The sequence below is a fragment of the Macaca mulatta genome, chromosome 8 (assembly GCF_049350105.2).
Source record: "Macaca mulatta isolate MMU2019108-1 chromosome 8, T2T-MMU8v2.0, whole genome shotgun sequence".
NCBI classification, from domain to species: domain Eukaryota; kingdom Metazoa; phylum Chordata; class Mammalia; order Primates; family Cercopithecidae; genus Macaca; species Macaca mulatta.
In genome coordinates this window covers 19,727,053-19,746,866 of record NC_133413.1, presented here as the reverse complement: position 1 = coordinate 19,746,866, position 19,814 = coordinate 19,727,053, and the positions used below count along the sequence as shown (strand labels likewise).

Sequence of the window (19,814 nt, the reverse complement as noted above, 5' to 3'; positions counted from 1 at the left end):
GTTATAAGTACGAAGACTCACATAGGAGAAAATATTCTGTGCATTGGAATCCTGTGAGCAGGAACACTGAGATAGGAGACAGCAGGGTGTCTTGGAGGAACTGCTTTTTGGCTGGAAGCGAATGAATGAAGAAGAGTGATAAAAAAGCCAGAGAGGAAGTCGGACCCAGTCTGGCTTCTGAGCAGAGCCTTTGGAGCCGTGTTGAGAATTCTGACTATGGTCATCAGAGTAAGGGGATATCACTAAAAGGCATTAAGCTGGGAAGTGATATTGTCAGATTTGCATTTCTAGAAGATCATTCTGGTTGCAGTTTAGGGGATGTTTTGAAGAGTGAGAGAGTCCATGTAGGAATTCACTGCAGTGGTAGGGAAAGAAACGATGGTAGCCTAGACCAGGATGTCGGCAGGGAGGGTGGAAAGAAGATGACAGATTTGAGAATTGTTTAAAACAATTAACTGTCTTAATGATTAGAATTAAATGTAGGTGATAAAGGAAAGATGGAAGTCAAGGCAACTTCTAAATTTCAGGCTTGAGCATGAAAGTAGATGATAATGCTATCTACTGAGATGGAGGATGAACAGATTTGAAAGGAGGGAAAACTGATGAACTCCCTTTCTGACTCATCTCAGGTCACTTATCAAATGTCACATAAAGAAATCAGACACAGAATCTAGACACAGAAGCTTTGAGAGGGAATGAAATCACCCTGGGAGACAATGTAGACTAATACAAGTTAGATAGGACAGAGACCAAGGATTTCCAGCACTAGTGTGATTTAGTAGAGGAGGAGGCCGTGAAAGACTATGGAAATGAAGTCAAGGAAAGGTGCAGAAAACCAGTAGATGGAGTATAATGGAAGCCATAAAAGGTAAACTTTTTATGGAAGAGGAAGTGGTCAATTTTATCCAATGTACCGAAGGATCTAATAAAATGAAAATTATCTTTTGCTTTACAGAGCTCACCAGGTACCTCAGTAACAGCATTTTTGGCAGAGTTGTTGGCGCAATATCCAGATGGAGAAGTATTGGTGGGTGAGTTAGAGGTGAGGAAATAAATATAATAAAGTCAGTTCAACACTTTTAAACTTAAAGCAACAGTAAATAAATGCAAAATATTTTTGTATTATGTAGACAGGGTAAGTTTTTATTTTGCCAAGCAGAAATGTTTTTAGTTCTACCTACTACTGTCATTATTTTATTAAAAAGCATTGAATTTCAGAAAACTGGGAAGGATATAAAAGAATAATGAACAGTCTTCAGGAGAAAATAGTAACCTTAATCTGACTCATATCTATAACTTGCTATATGAGTAAATATGGACAACATTAGCTCATTTCCTTTTTATTTTGCTACGGACACCTAAAAATATCTCCTGATGGTCTTATAGTCCATGAGTCAGTATTTGGGAATTTCCAGTGTAGTTTTCTTTTGAGGACTTTGGCTATGAATGAGGGAGAGTGAGGTTAGTAACAGATCCAGGGAAGACTTTTTCTTAACATAGAAGAGACTTGAGTATGTGTAAATGTTAATATCAAGAAGCCAGTAGAAAGCAAGAGGCTGAAGATGCAAGAAAGATAAGTCATAATTTATGGCATGGTATTCCAGAAAAGGAAGAAGAGATTGACCTTAAACAGAAGGGGCAACCTCTCCATTGTAGCAGGAGAGAAGTAGAAACGGATAGAGACACATGTAGACCATATGTAGAGTTGATGGCAGAAAATTGAGGCAATTCGCTTCTGAAATTTATATTTTCTCCATGAAGAAGACATTGTAATCTAAGAGCAATAGAAGAAATAATAGACAAAGTTTTGAGAAGGTTTCAAAGAGTTAAGAGAGATGACATGCCTGAGAATCACAGATTTGCTGCATAGTATTGAGGGCTCGGTAGATTGTCTGCCATAAATTTATAATGACACCTAATCTGCTGAATAGAAGTCAATAGTCCAGGTGTAGGTATACACAAGATATAGATAGTTGTATTCATCCAGGGTTGGGGTTTTACAGAATAGGCAGTGAAAGGACAAAACGGGAGAAAGTTTAATGTACTGGCAAGTTAGTGGTTAAAACGGTGGCCCATGGAACCTAAGCTGCAGAGGAGAGGAAGAAAGCAGATAGGTTGATGAAAACAGAAAAATCTATTGGAGGAGAATATTTCACTGACCCCTTTGCAGGACTGGCGACAGGGGTGCCTCATTTACTCTGCCTGCCATTCTCAATTTCTCACAGGAGGGAGCGCACGAGCAAACAAGGCAGGAACTGGGGTGCACAAGCACTGGAACCGACCAGCCACTTTGGCACCAGCGAGATCAAACTCCACTCACTCAGACCACTGTGTTCCACCCGACAGGAGCGAACACACAGGTGAGTAGGTACAGGAGCTACAGCGAGCGCTTTTGGGCACCCCAGGAGCAAACTCCATGCAGACCCCAGGCGGCAATGAACCGGCAGGGGTGCCTGCAACTCCCAAAGCCCCAGAGGGTATGTTACGGTGCTCTTTCAGCTCTGCCACCCGTGGACAGCTTGAGTGTTAAAAGCTCAGTGGGCCCTCTGCCCTTTTGCATGAGGTGGCTGCCCTCCTCTGGTGAGGGCAAAGGGCCAGTGTAACAGCCTTTTATATCAGCGCTGATGGTTCCTGAGCTCTTGTCTGGCATCCAGGAGAAATGAGGTCATACAAACAAATCGAAGGATGGTAAATGCAGTGAATTTGATTGCCGATGAAAGTGGCTCTCAGCAGGAAGGGGAGCTGAAAAGAGGATGGTACTCTTTCCCCGGAGTCCACCCATCTCTGGCTGGATTCTTCTCCAAAGTTATGTCATCAAGCTGTCCCTCTGAAGTCCAGCTGCTTCTCTCTGACGTCCAGCTGTTTCTCCTCCCTGCTGGCTGAGTCTGGGGTCTTTATAGGCATAGGATGGGGTGGGGCAGGCCATCGTAGTTTAGGAAAAGACAACATTCAAGCAGGAAAACAGGGACATAAGTTCTCACTTTAGGCAGTGGTTTCAAGTTTTTCAGCTTGAGGGTGATGCTTCACCAGGGATCTGCCTGTCTGCCTAGAATTTCTCTGCCTCCTGCCTCTATCATTGTATCACTATCAAAGAACAGATATAATTGGGTGAAACATCTAGAAAGCTAAGAAGCCTATACTCTAGATATAGCTGTTTGTGTGTAAGATAGGTATCTTCCATTCTAGTCCTTCCTTTTTATAGACTACTTTATATCTGAATTTTATGGCTTACATAAGGTTTTATGATCTGACCTGGAAATTTAGTAGAAGTGGTGAGGTACATACCTCAAAATCAGAAAACAGACACAGTAGCATAAGCTGAGTCTCAGATTTCTCATCCATAAGATGGGGATAATAACAGAACTTACTTTATATTTGTATGAAAAATGCATATTGACTTTCCAACACCCAACTTAAAGACATCTGGAAATTCATTTGCAGTCTAGTCATTTATTACATTATTTTAGACACTAGTTGGGTTAGGATGTCAATGCAGTTATTTTAGGTAGCTCATTTATTCAGTGAATATTCACTGAGTGCTACTACATGCCAAACATTGCTCTAGCTGCTGACAATATGGCAGTAAACAAAACAAAAATCTCTGTCCTCATGGAGCTTGCATTCTAGTCAGAGAGAGACAGATGCTAAACAAATAAAAAATATGTACTACATCAGGGGGTGATAGTGTTTGGAGTCAGGTAAAGTAGAGTAAGGAGGATAGGGAGTATGTTCTGAGTCCCACCTTATACCCGTCATCTACAATGCTATAGGAAGGCCTCACTAATAAGGGGCCACTCGAGCATTTGGGTGTGCCACATGGGCATCTGGGAAAGTACATTCCAAACAAAGGCAGCAGTAGGTGCGTCAAGGAGAGTATATTTGGCACATTTGAAGTCCAGAAAGAAGGCCAATGTGATTGGAGTACTGTGAGAAAACGGGAAAGTGGTAGAATATAAGATAGGCTGGTTGGATCAAAGCAGCCTTGTGGGCCATGGTAAGATAATTGACTTTAGGCTGGGCATGATGGCTCACACCTGTAATCCCAGTACTTTGTGAGGCCAAGGTGGGTGGATCACCTGAGGTTAGGAGTTCGAGACCAGCCTGGCCAACATGGTAAAACCCTATTCTCAACTAAAAACATAAAAATTAACCAGGCGTGATGTGCACCTGTAGTCCCAGCTACTCAGGAGGCTGAGGCAGGAGAATCGCTTGAATCCAGGAGGTGGAGGTTGCAGTGAGCTGAGATAGCACCACTGCACTCTAGCCTAGGAGACAGAGCACGACTCTATCTCGAAAAAAAAAAAAAAAAAAAAAAAAAGGATCTGAGTGGGGTGGGGTGGAGTCGTTGAGGGGACCTTGGGGCCAGGAGTGACATGCTCTGATTTTTGTGGAGATTAGATGGGGGATGGGAGAAAGCGGGGATACAGGTTACAAGGTGGCTACAATAATCCAGATAAGAGTAACCTGGAAGAAAAGCAGAAGTAGAAAGTGGTGAGAAGTGGTCGGATTCTGGGTATCATATATTTTGAAGGTAAAGCTAATAGGATTTGCTGGTGCATTAATTATGTGGTAAGAAAGGGAAAAATGAAAGTGACTGTAAGATTTTTTGGCCTAAACAAACTAGAAAGATGAACGTGCCATTTACTGAGATAGGGAAGATTTGGGAAAGAGACAGTGTATAAGAAAATAGGTTCTTTTTTATTTTTATTTATCTATTTATTTAGAGACCGAGTTTCATTCTTGTTGCCTTAGCTGGAGTGCAATGGCGCAGTCTCGGCTCACTGCAGCCTCCACGTACCGGGTTCAAGCGATTCTCTTCCCTCAACCTCCTGAGTAGCTGGGATTACAGGCACATGCCAGTCTTCCAGCTAATTTTTGTATTTTTTAGTAGAGACAGGGTTTTGCCACATTGGCCAGGCTGGTCTCGAACTCCTAACCTCAGGTGATCCACCTGCCTCAGCCTCCCAGCATGGTAGGATTACAGGCATGAGTCACTGTGCCTGGCCCATAAGTTCTTTTTTAGACAGGACACATTTAAGATGCCTATTAGATATCCAAAGTAGATGAGGCTGAGAAGCAGCTACATATAAGAATCTGAATTCAGAGGACAGGTCTGAGCTAGTGATATAAATTTGGAAATCACTGTCTTCGTCCATTTGTGCTGCTGTAACAGAGTACCTGACATTGGGCAATTTATAAAGAACAGATAATTATTTTCTCAGTTTTGGAGGTTAAGTCCAAGATCAAGAGCACAGCCTCTGGTGCAGCCTTCTTACTGTGTTCTCATCTGGTAGAAAGAAGAAGAGCAAAAGATGCCAAATGCTTGGTGAAGCCTTTTTATTTTTTATTTTTATTTTTGAGGTGAAACCCATTTTTATTTGTTAAATAACCATTTATATTTTCTTTTTTTTGTAAATTTTACTTTAAGTTCCAGGATACATGTGCAGAATAAGCAGGTTTGTTACATAGGTAAACATATGCCATAGTGGGTTGCCGCACCTATCAACCCATCACCTAGGTATTAAGCCCCACATGCATTATCTATTTATCCTGATGCTCTCCATCCCCTCACCCTACCCTGACAGGCCCCAGTGTGTGATGTTCCCCTCCCTATGTCCATGTGTTCTCATTGTTCAGCTCCCATTTATGAGTGAGAACATGCAGTGTTTGGTTTTCTGTTCCTGTGTTAGTTTGCTGAGGATGATGGCTGAGAAGCCTTTTTAATAAAGGCCTTAATTCCATTCATAAGGGAGAAACCTTCATGACTTAATCACCTCTTCAAGAAGCCACCTCTTATTATCAGCACACTGGCAACACCTGAATTTTGGAGGGGATGCATTTAAACCATAGTTGTCATCAGTATTCAGATGGGACTAAAGTCATGAGAGTGAATGAGGTCACATTAAGTGGTGAGCACAGACAAAGAAAAAACGTCTGATGACCAGGCCCTAGGGTATTCCTGCATATAGAGGTCAGTTGATGAGGAGAAACCAACAGACTATTCAAAATGTGGCCAATGAGTAAGGGAAGAATCAAAAGAGTGGTACCCCAGAAGCAAAATGATGTAAATATTCCAGTGTCTAAGATATAACCATGGAACTGGGTATTTGAGGTAAAATGGCATCCAAGAACATTTTCAGAAGTCAAGAAACGAGAATACTGGAAAGGTTGTCTTTGTGGATGTTGAAATCACCAAGAATGTTGCCAAGAGTCACATTTAAAAGAGCGACAGTGAGTCAGGAGTCAAAACCTTCAAGGAGTGAGGAGAAGCAGGGGACCCCAGAGGTCTACAGGTAATTACAGCGTGATGGCAAGTCAAGTAATTGTGAATGTTCTGGAATGCTGAAGTTTCCAAGTCAAGTAATTGTGAATGTTCTGGAATTTGAAGTTTCCAAGTCGAGTAATTGTTAATGTTCTGGAATGTTGAAGTTTCCAAGTTGAGTAATTGTGAATGCTCTACAATGTTGAAGTTTCCAAGTCAAGTAACTGTGAATGTTCTGGAATGCTGAAGTTTCCAAGTCAAGTAACTGTGAATATTTTGGGTGATGGTAACAATTAGGTTGGCTATATGAAAGTGTTAATATTCAAATACATTTTACCTACAAAAATGGTAATTTTATATCTTCAACCACATATAACAGAACATGTATAAAATATGTTTCAGTTGAAGTTGCCTTTATAAGTCTATATATATAAGGGGACTTCAAAAAGTCCATGGAAAATGCATGCTACAAAAAAAACTATGCATGATTTCAAAATTTGTTTGCACCAAAATAAACTCATACTATCTTGCTGTAATATGTCTCAAAGGATCTAGCTGGAGGTACTAAGAAGAAGTAGTCAGTTAGAAAACAGTCTCTATCTGAGCAACACAAATTCTGTAAAATTGAAGCAAGAATATCAAATTTACAGTAAAGCTTTGGTGGAAGAACAGTGAAATCACAAATGCTTTACAAAAAGTTTATGGTGACAATGCCCCCAAAGAAAGCAGCAGTTCACAAACAAATAACTCAATTTAAAAACGGATGAGACAGAGTTGAAGAGGAAACCCACAGTGCCGGATCATTACATCCATTTGTGAGACAAAAATTCATCACCTTCATGCCCTAGTTGAAGAGGACTAACAATTAACAGCACAAATAACAGCCAACAGCATAGACATCTCACTGGTTCAGCTTACACAATTACAAATGAAAAATTAAAGTTTAGCAAACCTTCCACTCAGTGGATGCCAAAACCATTACACCCAGATCAGCTGCAGTCAACAGCAGATCTTTTAAATGAACTTATTTTTTAGGAGTTTCACTCTTGTTGTCCTGGCTGGAGTGCAATGGCACGATCTTGGCTCACCACAACCTCCGCCTCCCAGGTTCAAGCAATCCCCCCTAGTAGCTGGGATTATAGGCATGTGCCACCACACCTGGCTAATTTTATATTTTTAGTAGAGACGGGGTTTCTCCATGTTGGTCAGGCTGGTCTCAAACTCCCAACCTCAGGTGATTCGCCTGCCTTGGCCTCCCAAAGTGCTGGGATTACAGGCGTGAGCCACTGCGCCCGGCCTTAAATGAACATTTTAAACAAGTGAGATCAAGATGCTGAAGCATTTATTTGAAGAACTATAACAGGATGGCTTTACCAGAAGGATCCTGAATACAAGGCACGATCAAAGCAGTGGCTTCCAAGAATTGCAAATGGTGCAGTCAAAGCAAAAGCAGACCAGGCCAGGCGCGGTGGCTTACACCTGTAATCCCAGCACTTTGGGAGGTGGAGGCAGGTGGACTTCCGGCCAGGAGTTTGAGACCAGCCTGGCCAACATGGTGAAGCCTCATCTCTCCTAAAAATACAAAAGTTAAGCCAGGTGCAGTGACTCACACCTGTAATCTCAGTACTTTGGGAGGCCGAGGCAGGTGGATCATTTGACGTCAGGAGTTTGAGACCCTGCTCATCAACACGGTGAGAGCCTGTCTCTACTAAAAATACAAAAATTATCCAGGTGTGGTGGCACGCACCTGTAATCCCAGCTGCTCTGGAGGCTGAGGCATGAGAATTGCTTGAGCCTGGGAGACGGAGGTTGCTGTGAGCCGAGATGGCGCCACTGCACTCCAGCCTGGGTGACAGAGCGATACTCCATCTCCAAAAAATAATAATAAAATAAAAATATAAATATACAAAATTAGGAGTGCTGGTGCATGTCTGTAATCCCAGCTACTTGGGAGGCTGAGGCAGGTGAAGTGTTTGTATCTGGGAGGTGGAGAGTACAGGTGCAGTGAGCCAAGATTGCGCCACTGCACTCCAGCCGGGGCGACAGAACAAGACTCTCTCCAAAAACAAAGCAGTCAAGAGCAAAGATCATGGCAACAGTTCTTTGTGATGCTCAAGGCATTTCGCTTGTTGATTTTCTAGAGGGCCAAAAAATGACAACATCTCCTTATTATTAGAGTATTTTGAGAAAGCAAAGCTTTAGCAGAAAAATGCCCAAGAGATTCACCAGAGTCCTTCTTCACCATGACAATGCTCCTGCCCATTCATCTCATCAAACAAGGGCAATTTTGCAAGAGCTTCCACGGGAAATCTTTCTGACTTCTTTTTGTTTCCTAATCTTAAAAAATCTGTAAAGGGCACCCATTTTTCTACAGTTAATAAAGACTGCATTGACATGGTTAAATTCCCGGGACCCTCATTTTTTTTAAGGATGGACTAAATGGCTGGTATCGCTGACAAGTGTCTTGACCTTGATGGTGCTTACGTTAAGAAAGAAAGTTTATACTTTTTGTCCTTTAACTTCATTTTTCATGAACTTTTTGAAGTTCCCTTGTATATATGTTATATTCTTTTTCACTTGCAAACTCCCTGAGATCTGGAACTTGTATTTCACTGCATATGTATCATCCATAACACCTAGTAATCTGCTCTTCATTTAATGGTTGTTTAGTACTTTCTGTACACACATTATTACTATAATTGTTATTGTTGGCTTCTCTTGTCATTTCAGGGTGACTGTCATACTCCTCACCTTTCTGAGCCGGGAAACAGTTGAGAAATATACGCAGGCATTAGAAATATACACAGATTAGATTCTGCTTTCTTGTTCATTAAGCTGAAACAGAGAAAACAATTTTGACCTCAGGCCAAAATGGAATTCCAACACCTTCTACTTTGGAATGAACTTGTGTACTCAGTCATTAGACAAATGCAAATGACTTTTCAGGGGCACAGTCAATTTCTAACAGGAGGGGAGTGAGCTGAGGGCAGGGTGAGGATGGAGGCGTAGGGACCGGATGTGCACCCTGCTGGCAGGAAGTGCTTACAGGCGCCATTCCTTGACTGCCTTCTCTCTAGGTCTCCCAGAGCTCTCATTTTAGAGTGCTTTCTTCCAAATCTTCACAGCCATTATGTTATAACGTCATGATTTTAAAGTGTGTTGGTGATGTGTCACTTTGGGAAGATGTGGTCAAAGGCAACAACTACTTTCACGTCCACTCTTGTCATCCAAGGCTTCACTCATTGGATGACGTTCACTCTTGTCATCCAAGGCTTGCTGCAGTGGGATTACCACTGTGGGCAGGCAGATCTACTACTGTGGGTAGGCAGATCTGAATGAGAGTGCCAGAAGAGAAGCCAGGCCATGCATGTTCGGTGATCTTTTCAACTAATTACCAATTAGATACATCTCTCCTTCCCTAGGGAAACATGAATGGAGGAGATTGCAAAGAAAGGTGGACGTTTTTTTCCGAAAACATCTGATGCTAGATCCAGGTTTTGTGACACCTGAATCTTATGCAATTTGAGTGGTCCTCCTTAAGGAAAAGAATACAAAATTACAAGTATAAAATTTGGTAAAAGGCTGGGAAGGGGCATGAGCAAGTGAAGGTACTAAAACTTAAGCTTCATAGATTTACTGTATATCCGCTTCTCAACAAGGGAGAAATGTCTATTTTTATGTATCAGTTAGGATGCTCTCAGATACAATAATTTAACTTGCAAGCAAACCAACTTGTCCAAGCTTCAATAACAGAGTAGTGGCTGATGTAAATGAAGAGTCCAGTTGTTGGACAGGATCTGGGGTTGGTTGATCTAGCATCTTGACAATGTCATCAATGACCCAGTTTCTTTCCATCTTTCCACTGTGCACTCCACAGTATCAATTTCATCTTAGGCGGCTCCCTTCAGGTTTATAGCATGCATGCCAGCAGCAATGGGGATTCCTAGCTTCCTCTTTCATATTAGAAGAGAGAAGGCAAGGCCGAGCACGGTGGCTCACGCCTGTAACCCCAGTACTTTGGGAGGCCTAGGCAAGTGGATCACCTGAGGTCAGGAATTTGAGACCAGCCTGGCCAACATGGTGAAGCCCCATCTCTACTAAAAATACAAAAAAATTAGCCAGGCGGGGTGGCGGGTGCCTGTAATCCCAGCTATTCAGGAGGCTGAGGTGGGAGAATTGCTTGAACCTGGGAGGCAGAGTTTGCAGTGAGCCAAGACTGTGCCACTGCACTCCAGCCTGGGCAACAAGAACAAAACTCTGCCTCAAAAAAAGAAAAAAAGAAAAAAAAAAAAAAGAGAGAGAGATGACAATTGCCTCAATTATAGAGCAAACATCCTGAGCTTCAAACCATGGCCTGTTTGGTTTAAGTGCCTGAGTGACTAAGGCCTAAGCCAAGCACTGTGGCAAGAGGTATAAGGAGACTTTAAATGTCGTAAGCCAATTGAGGCTCGCCCCGAGAGATAAGGGTAAGAATGTGTCTCATCTAAGTCACATACGGGCCACATAATGAACAGTGGAATTGAGGCTGGTGAAACATTCCCAATGTACAATATGCAACCAGATGGTAGAGCCTGGAAGAATGAGTGAAATGTATTGAAGTTTCAAGCTACTTTTTGGATTTACACGTTCTCCTCCATCTTTATTTTTCTCTACCACTAGACTGAAAGTCCAGGAGGGCAGGAATCATTTGATCACTGTTACCCAGCACCTACATTAAGAGATCAATATGTGTGACAGACTAAATGAATTTAGCATGAACTTATTACTCTAATTATTTTTGTAAAATGGAACTATGAAAAATGAAACTATGTGGAAATATGAAGTCCAAATGGCAAAAACATTGAGAGATGATCACATTTGAGTTAAACTGAAAATAATTTTGGGGTCAGAACCCTAGGTCTCATCAAGAAAAGTGGAAATAGAACAAAGTATTTTTTTAAGTGGCTCTTCAAATTCCAACATGTTTCGGGTGTCAGGTTCAATGAGACATGAAAAATGTTTCAATAGAAACAGAAAGGTAAGTGCAAAGTAAAGAATAATTAACATGGGGGGGAAGGGAGGGAGAGCATTAGGACAAATGCCTAATGTATGTAGGGCTTAAAACCTAGATGATGGCCGGGCGCGGTGGCTCACGCCTGTAATCCCAGCACTTTGGGAGGCCGAGGCGGGCGGATCACAAGGTCAGGAGATCGAGACCACAGTGAAACCTCGTCTCTACTAAAAATACAAAAAATTAGCCGGGCGCGGTTGTGGGCGCCTGTAGTCCCAGCTACTCGGGAGGCTGAGGCAGGAGAATGGCGTGAACCCGGGAGGCGGAGCTTGCAGTGAGCCGAGATCGCGCCACTGCACTCCAGCCTGGGCTGGGCGACAGAGCGAGACTCCGTCTCAAAAAAAAAAAAAAAAAAAAAAAAAAACCTAGATGATAAGTTGATAGGTGCAGCAAACCACATGGCACATGTATACCTGTGTAACAAACATGCATGTTCTGCACATGTATCGCAGTATTTAAATTTTTTTTAAAAAGAATAATATAACTATTTTATTTTGATATCATATGGAGGAACAATTACATTAAATGTGAGCACTAAATTTATAGTTTTGTAGTGGAATAAAATACAGTATCAATATACCTCAAGCTGAAGGTGATGATTTAACATTTTTTATCATCTAAAAATAAAACAAGCTGGGCACAGTGGCTCACGCCTGTAATCCCAGCACTTTGGGAGGCCAAGGTGGGAGGATCACTTGAGCCCAGGAGTTCGAGACCAGCCTGGGCACCACAGGGAGACCCTGTCTGCAAATGAAAAAAATCAGCTGGGCATGGTGGCTTGTGCCTGTAGTCTCAACTACTCAGGAGGCTAAGGCGGGAGGATAGCTTGAGCCCAGGAGGTTGAAGCTCAAGCTATTCTCCTGTACCACTGTACTCCAGCCCGGGTGACAAAGTGAGAGAGACCCTGTCTCAAGAAAATAAAAGAGAACTAAAAATAAAACATCTTTTTTGGTGTGATAAAGCTGCTACAGAAAAAGAAACAATAATTTTGTATGGTTTCTGATTTTCCATTTTTAAACATCTTTTATTATCTAGATCCCTTCCTGAAGAGTTGAACAAAAACCTGTTTGAAACTCAGAATACATTTTAAATATATTAAGCCTTGAAAAAATTAAGTAACCCATTGGTGTGGGGAAAAGAAAGAGAGATCAGACTGTTACTGTGTCTATATAGAAAGAAGTAGACATAAGAGACTCCATTTTGTTCTGTATTTGAGATGCTGTTAATCTGTGAGCCTACCCCCAACCCTGTCCTTGCAAGAGACACCTGCTGTGGTGACTCAAGGTTTAATGGATTTGGGCTGTGCAGGGTGTGCTTTGTTAAACAAGTGCCTGAAGGCAGCTTGCTGGTTAAAAGTCATCACCATTCTCTTAATCTCAAGTACCCAGGGACACATACACTGCGGAAGGTCACAGGGACCTCTGCCTAGGAAAGCTAGGTATTGTCCAAGGTTTCTCCCCATGTGATAGTCTGAAATATGGCCTCGTGGGAAGGGAAAGACCTGATTGTCCCCCAGCCTGACACCCGTGAAGGGTCTGTGCTGAGGAGGACTAGTGTAAGAGGAAAGAAGGCCTCTTGGCAGTTGAGATAGAGAAAAGCATCTGTCTCCTGCCCGTCCCTGGGCAATGGAACATCTCGGTGTAAAACCCCATTGTATGTTCTGTTTACTGAGATGGGAGAAAACTGCCTTAGGGCTGAAGGTGGGATGTGCTAACAGCAAGGCTACTCTTTATACACTAAAAAGGTTTATGGAGATGTTTGCATATGCGTATCAAGGCACAGCACTTTTCCATAAACTTACTCATGTCACAGAGATCTTTATTCATATGTCTTACTGCTGACCTTCTCCCTGTGATGATCCTATTATCCTGCCACTTCCCTTTTCCTAAGATGGTAAAGATAATGATCAATAAGTACTGAGGGAACTCAGAGACCGGTGCTGGCACGGGTCCTCTGTATGCTGAGCGCCGGTCCCCTGGGCCCACTTTTTCTTTCTCCATACTTTGTCTCTGTGTCTCATTTCTTTTCTCAAGTCTCTCGTTCCACCTAATGAGGAACGCCCACAGGTGTGAAGGGGCAGGCCACCCCTTCGTATTGGTGAATACTTCTGTTAAAATGTTTATTTCTTGGCCCTCTCCTGCAGCCTGAGGCGGCGGCAGCATGGAGGGCCAGAGCACGTCGGTGGCGCTCTCGGGCTTTGTGCTCAGCGTACTCCCCTTCCAGCACCTCAGTACGGACTCAGAGACAGTATTCTTGGGGAAGTAAAAATTGAAGCCAAAAATAGTATTACTGGGGCCGGGCACGGTGGCTCACTCTTGTAATCCCAGCACTTTGGGAGGCCGAGGTGGGCGTATCACAAGGTCAGGAGTTCGAGACCAGCCTGGCCAACACAGTGAAACGTTGTCTCTACTAAGAATACAAAAATTAGCTGGGCGTGGTGGCAGGCACCTGTAATCTCTGTAATCTCTACTAAGAATACAAAAATTAGCCGAGCGTGGTGGCGGGCGCCTGTAATCCCAGCTACTCAGGAGGCTGAGGCAGGAAAATTGCTTGAATCCGGGAGGCAGAGGTTGCAGTGAGCCAAGATCGGGCCACTGCACTCCAACCTGGGTGACAGAGCTAGACTCCACCTCAAAAAAAAAAAGCATTACTGATTCCCAAATGGATGATGTTGAAGTTGTTTATACAATTGACATTGAGAAATATATTCCATGCTATCAGCTTTTTAGCTTTGATAATTCTTCAGGTGAAGTAAAGGAGCAAGCACTGAAGAAAATATTATCAAATGTCACAGAATGTGGTAGGTTGGTACAAATTCCATCGTCATTCAGATCAGATCATCACATTTAGAGAGAGACTGCTTCACAAAAACTTGCAGGAGCGTTTTTCAAACCAAGACCTTGTTTTTCTGCTATGAACACCAAGTATCATAACAGAAAGCTGCTCTACTCATCGACTGGAACATGCCTTATATAAACCTCAAAAAGGACTTTTTCACAGGGTTTTAGTGGTTGCCAACCTGGGCATGTCTGAACAACTAGGTTATAAAACTGTATCATGTTCCTGTATGTCCGCTGGTTTTAGCCGAGCACTACAAACACACAGCTCTAAATTTTTGGAAGATGGATCCTTAAAGGAGGTACACAAGATAAAAGAAATGTATGCTTCATTACAAGAGGAATTAAGAGTATATGCAAAAAAGTGGAAGACAGTGAACAAGCAGTAGATAAACTAGTAAAGGATGTAAACAGATTAAAAAGAGAAATTGAAAAAAGGAGATGAGCCCAGAGTCAGGCAGCACAAGAGAAGAGAATCCAAAAACCCTCAGGAGAACATTTTTCTTTGTCAAGCATTACGGACCTTTTTTCCAGAATCTAAATTTCTTCATTCATGTGTTATGTCTTTAAAAAATAGACATGTTTCTAAAGGTAGCTGTAACAACAACCACTATCTCGATGTTGTAGACAATCTGAACTTAATGGTAGAACACACTGACATTCCTGAAGCTAGTCCAGCTAGTACACCACAAATGATTAAGCATAAAGCCTTAGACTTAGCTGGCAATTCAAGAGATCATGGCGGGCGGATCACGAGGTCAGGAGATCAAGACCATCCCGGCTAACACGGTGAAACCCCGTCTTTACTAAAAATAAAAAAATTAGCCGGGCGCGGTGGCGGGCGCCTGTACTCCCAGCTACTCGGGAGGCTGAGGCAGGAGAATGGTGTGAACCCAGAAGGTGGAGCTGGCAGTGAGCCGAGATAGTGCCACTGCACTCCAGCCTGGACAACAGAGCAAGACTCGTGTCAAAAAAAAGAGATCATGGCTGTTAGACACACAAGACAAACCATCTAAAACAGATACTGATAGTAGTAACCAAAAAAAAAAAAAAAAAAAAAAAGCATCCAAAATGAGCAGCCCAGAAACAGCTGAAGAGACTGAAAAAGATGAAGGTTTTGGTGAACATTCACCGTCTCCCACGTTTTGATCCTTTTAACCTTAAAAGGACATTTTTTAATTTGGCTGATGGGTAAAGCCAAACATTTTTATTGTTTTTACTAGGTTGAGCTACTTGCTTACCTAGTAAAGGTAAGTTCATTTGTTTTTACTATGTTCACCTGTTTGCAGTAATCCACAGATAAGTCTTAGTGCATTTATTTTACAAAGTACTTTTTTGAACATCAGATGCTTTTATTTCCAAACCTTTTTTCACCTTTCAATAAGTTGTTGGGGGAAAGGCTTACACAGACACATTCTTTAGAATTGGAAAAGTGAGGCCAGGCACAGTGGCTCACAGCTATACTCCCAGCACTTCGGGAAGACAAGGCAGGAGGACTGATTGAGGTCAGGATTTAGAGACCAGCCTGGGCAACACAGAACCATCTCATTAAAAAAGAAAAGTATCAGAAAAGCAAGAATAGCCTCATTTTCACAATGTGGGAAGAAATTTATATGAAAGTTTATCTGAGTCATTAAAATTCTCCTTAAGTGATAATTTTTTAGAAGTACACTATGGCTAGAGTTGCCAGATATAATGCTGTGTATCACGCAATAAATTTGCAAAACATGATCTAAAATTTAAATTTGTCCTACATTTGTACTTGCTAAATCTGGCAGCCTTAATTATTATGCAACTATAACCCAACACAAACAGTAATGTCTCCCCTACTTTAGAGTCCTTTGCCCGAAATTTAGCAAATCCATAATTTTGAGTACAGTATAAGCCTGGTAATCCAGTGTGTTTGGGACAGGTCAGTGGAACTCAGAACTGATACATATATACATACATGTTTATCACCTTCAGTGTCTATTAGATATAAATCATCTTTTTATGTAAAAGACACTACTGGTTTGAGGATAGACTTGTCTAGGAATATTTTGTCTTCTTGTTGACAGCACCACTATACATCCCAATGTAACATTTCTACAAAGGGAGGATCTCTTAACCAGGCGTACTTACATTTGCTAGTTAGAAAATCATTCTGAGCAGTTTTAACTCCCTTCAATTGAATGGTGTATTACATTATATGAGCTATCTGGGGACCAGATATAATGACAGTCATACAGAACCACTTTTATTCAACATATGTAAAATGTGATAACATTTTAAATAAGCGACCTGCTTAATGAACCTTGATTGATATGAAGGGGAAGTGTCATTCTTTATGTCACTCCTGAAACACTTTTCTATCCAAAGGTTGGTTTGAGTCAGTATTGGCATCATACAAGCACTTACTATAAAAAAAGTTTATTAGTGGCAATGTGATAGAATTTATTCCCGATATCTGATGTTATAAACTTTAGGGTCCCTAAAATATGCAGGATCCTTGTATGTAACCGGCATAAACCCCGTGAAGAGATAATTAAAGTTCTTGACAAAGCATAATAAGCACAATTTCAGCTAGCTCAATTCAGTTGTTGAGGTACTCTTACCCATTATTTGAGCTCTCTTAATTACTTTTGTGATTTCTTTGTTTCTTCCCACAAAGACCTGTAAAATAAAAAGCTTCCTTATTCATAAAAAATGTCAATAAAGTTAAAAAAATTTCTCTAACTGAAACATTATTTCCATATCTCTTGACCTTTTAGTACACATTTTTGTATATTCAGTTTTACTAAATCAAGTCAAACCTGTTCCAAGTAATGTGGTGTTATATGCGATAGGCTTCATTTAGGGTGGGGTGGCTAGGTTGCAATGCTTTTAAATCAAGGCTCCACCTCAGGAACCTAGGAATGTTAGGTGGGAGATTAGGAAGTCCATGGCTTGCCAAGAACTTCAGCTATTCCATAAACAATCTGATTACATATCCTGACTCTTGCACGCTAAACAGGTTATCCAAGTCTTAAACTTGATGCTTCTTTGCAGTATTGAGCCACCCTTTCCATGGACACAATCATGCATTTGTACATTTAAATACCATTTTCTATGAACAGATCAGTATGCCAAAAACCACTGCAAAGTCTCCTACACACACCTTGCCTTGACCTTCTGTACATTTCTAGTATTAAAGAATGGTGTAGGCAAAAAAAAAGATATATGTGTAAGAAAAAAAAGACATGCCGGGCGCAGTGGCTCACGCCTGTAATCCCCACATTTTGGGAGGCCGAGGCGGGCGTATCACGAGATCAGAGGATTGGGACCGTCCTGGCTAACACAGTGAAACCCTAAAAATTTAGTGAAACTACTAAAAATACAAAAAAATTAGCCAGGCGTGGTGGTGGGCGCCTGTAGTCCCAGCTACTCGGGAGGCAGGAGAATGGCGTGAACCTGGGGGGCAGAGCTTGCAGTGAGCCGAGATCACGCCACTGCACTCCAGCCTGGGCGACAAAGTGAGACTCCGTCTCAAAAAAAAGACATGCATAAAATGGTTTAATTTTAGGGAAGTAGATTTACATTTTATCTGAAAAGAATATCAGTATATAATAGGCCTTTGAAAGTTAGATGCATAGTTCTACGAAAGTGGTGCCTAAGAATAGTATGTCAATCGACACATTTTTTCCATAAAGAAACTGATTTTGCTAGACTACCTAATCACCAATTAACATCCTCTTGCACGGAAAAAATATGCTTGGTGACATGTTTAAATCACGCTTAAGAGTACTGAAGAGGAATGATCTTCAAATCAAATAGCTATTTGATTTAGTAATAACAACTAAAAGATGGGAATTTTCTTCTTGGCACACTTATTTTAAGCTCCAAGGTAATTCAATAGATTCAACATTTAACACGTGTATTCAACATTACACAATTTTTTTCTGGAGTGAAATGGCTCTGAATGCCTTACAGAATTTGCCCTGCTCTCCTTAACTCTCTTACTTGATCTATTAATACTTCTTTCTTCTTTTCCCCTTGTTCCTTCTGTGCCAGACCCACACACGTCTGCTGTAACTGAACATGCCAGGCACATTCTCCCTTTTAAGCCTTTTAACAGCTGCTGTCTCTGCCTAGAATACTCTTTCTTGGGCACACACAAAACTAGCTTCCTGGCCTCCCTCAAACTTCTGCTCAAACTTCACCTCCTTAATCATGTCTATCTGTCCCTCTTATTTAAAACTGTGACTCTACCACTTCTGATCTCCACATTTGATGCTCCTGGCCCCCCCTTTTTCTCCACAGCATTTATCACTAACATCCCATGTAATTTTCTTACCTATTATGTTTATTGCCCATTTCTCACCTAGAATATAAGCCTCAGCGTGGAAGAACTTTGTCTTTTTGTTGTTCACTGCTTATCCCCAGAGTCAGGAGACATGCTTGGCACATTGTAGGTCCGCAGTAAATATTTTTTGAATTAATAACGAGTATTTCTACCATCTGCTAGCTTACTGTTCATGCAGGAACTCAAATGTGTTTTAAGCATGTGGTATGTTTCAAAAGTCAAACTTCCTCCTTAAGGAGAACACTGTCATCTACTCCCCCTTTAAAAAAAAAATAGGAAAAAAAGTAAAACAAAACATCACCTTCTCATTTCCCCACCTCCAACAAAAAGATTGTTGAGTTTTCTAAAGAAATAATACAAATGGATAATGGAGATTTCGGTAGCGTGCTGAGCTTCATCAAAGCACTAAAACAATGCTGCTTGAGACTTCAGAGGCTCAACCAGGAAGTGCAACCCAGAGGGCAGGATTTCCTGCAGGACTTTGAAATCCAACCCGGTCACCTACCCTCGCGACTGCGTCCACGGACGGCACGAAAGCCAAGCGAGTCTCCCTGCCGAGCTACTCGCTTCCGCCGCCTCCCAGGCTGAGCTTTGCCCCGCCCACCTGAGTCCTTCGCCAGTTAGGAGGAAACGCAGCCGCTTAATGAACGGCAGAGTTTGGCTGGGAGATAAGGCTCGCGGGTCCCACCTGGCCTCCTCCCCAAGTCTAAGCGCGCTTTTCACCGAGGCCTCAATTCTGGGATTTGGCAGCTCTGCTGTGAAAGCCCAAGTGGGTAACCAACAGCCTGGAGGACCCGAGTGGATTCGTTTCTCTCTTCCTCCTCGGCCACTCAACTGCTTCTTGTCGCTGACCCCGCGGTGGGGATGAATAACTCAACTCATTTCGGGCCCGCTTTCCTCAGAGGGCAAAGATGGGTCAGGGTGGGATGTTACATTGGTGTTGAGACTCTTTGGATCCGTTTGGTGGGTATCGAGGACACTTGAATACCCGAGACAGGTTGAACCCCCCTGCCGGAGGCGCCCCGGCGAAGCTGCGCGGGTGATGCTCCCGGCCCCACCCACGGGGCGGAGCTCCGGCTCGGTCCGACCAGTGCCCGCGGTGGGGGAGGGCGATGGATCAGGCCACGCGCCAGGGGCGAGCGCGACTCTCCTGCTGCTGCTCCCTTCCCAGCCTGGAAGGCGCCCTCTCTCTCTATGCCACCCTTTTCACGGCACTGAAAAGCCCCGTCCTCTCCGTCCAGTCCTGCCTCCTCCGAGTGCTCCCCTACTGCCTGGGATGGTGCGGTCCCAGGTCGCGGGTCACGCGGCGGAGGGGGGCGTGGCCTGCCCCCGGCCCAGGCGGCT

General features: G+C 42.6%; 1 long non-coding RNA gene and 1 pseudogene across 1 annotated transcript; one reads left to right on the top strand and one right to left on the bottom strand.

The window, feature by feature from the left end:
• Positions 1-1,114: 1,114 nt before the first annotated feature.
• LOC114680193 (uncharacterized) lies at positions 1,115-19,604 on the bottom strand. The gene is made up of 3 exons (XR_013397108.1): positions 18,976-19,604; positions 16,744-16,801; positions 1,115-4,464 (listed from the first exon to the last, which is right to left on the bottom strand). It is a non-coding gene; the product is annotated as an uncharacterized LOC114680193 (long non-coding RNA).
• On the top strand, positions 13,454-15,299 carry LOC711538 (BRCA1-A complex subunit Abraxas 1 pseudogene; annotated as a pseudogene).
• Positions 19,605-19,814: the final 210 nt, after the last annotated feature.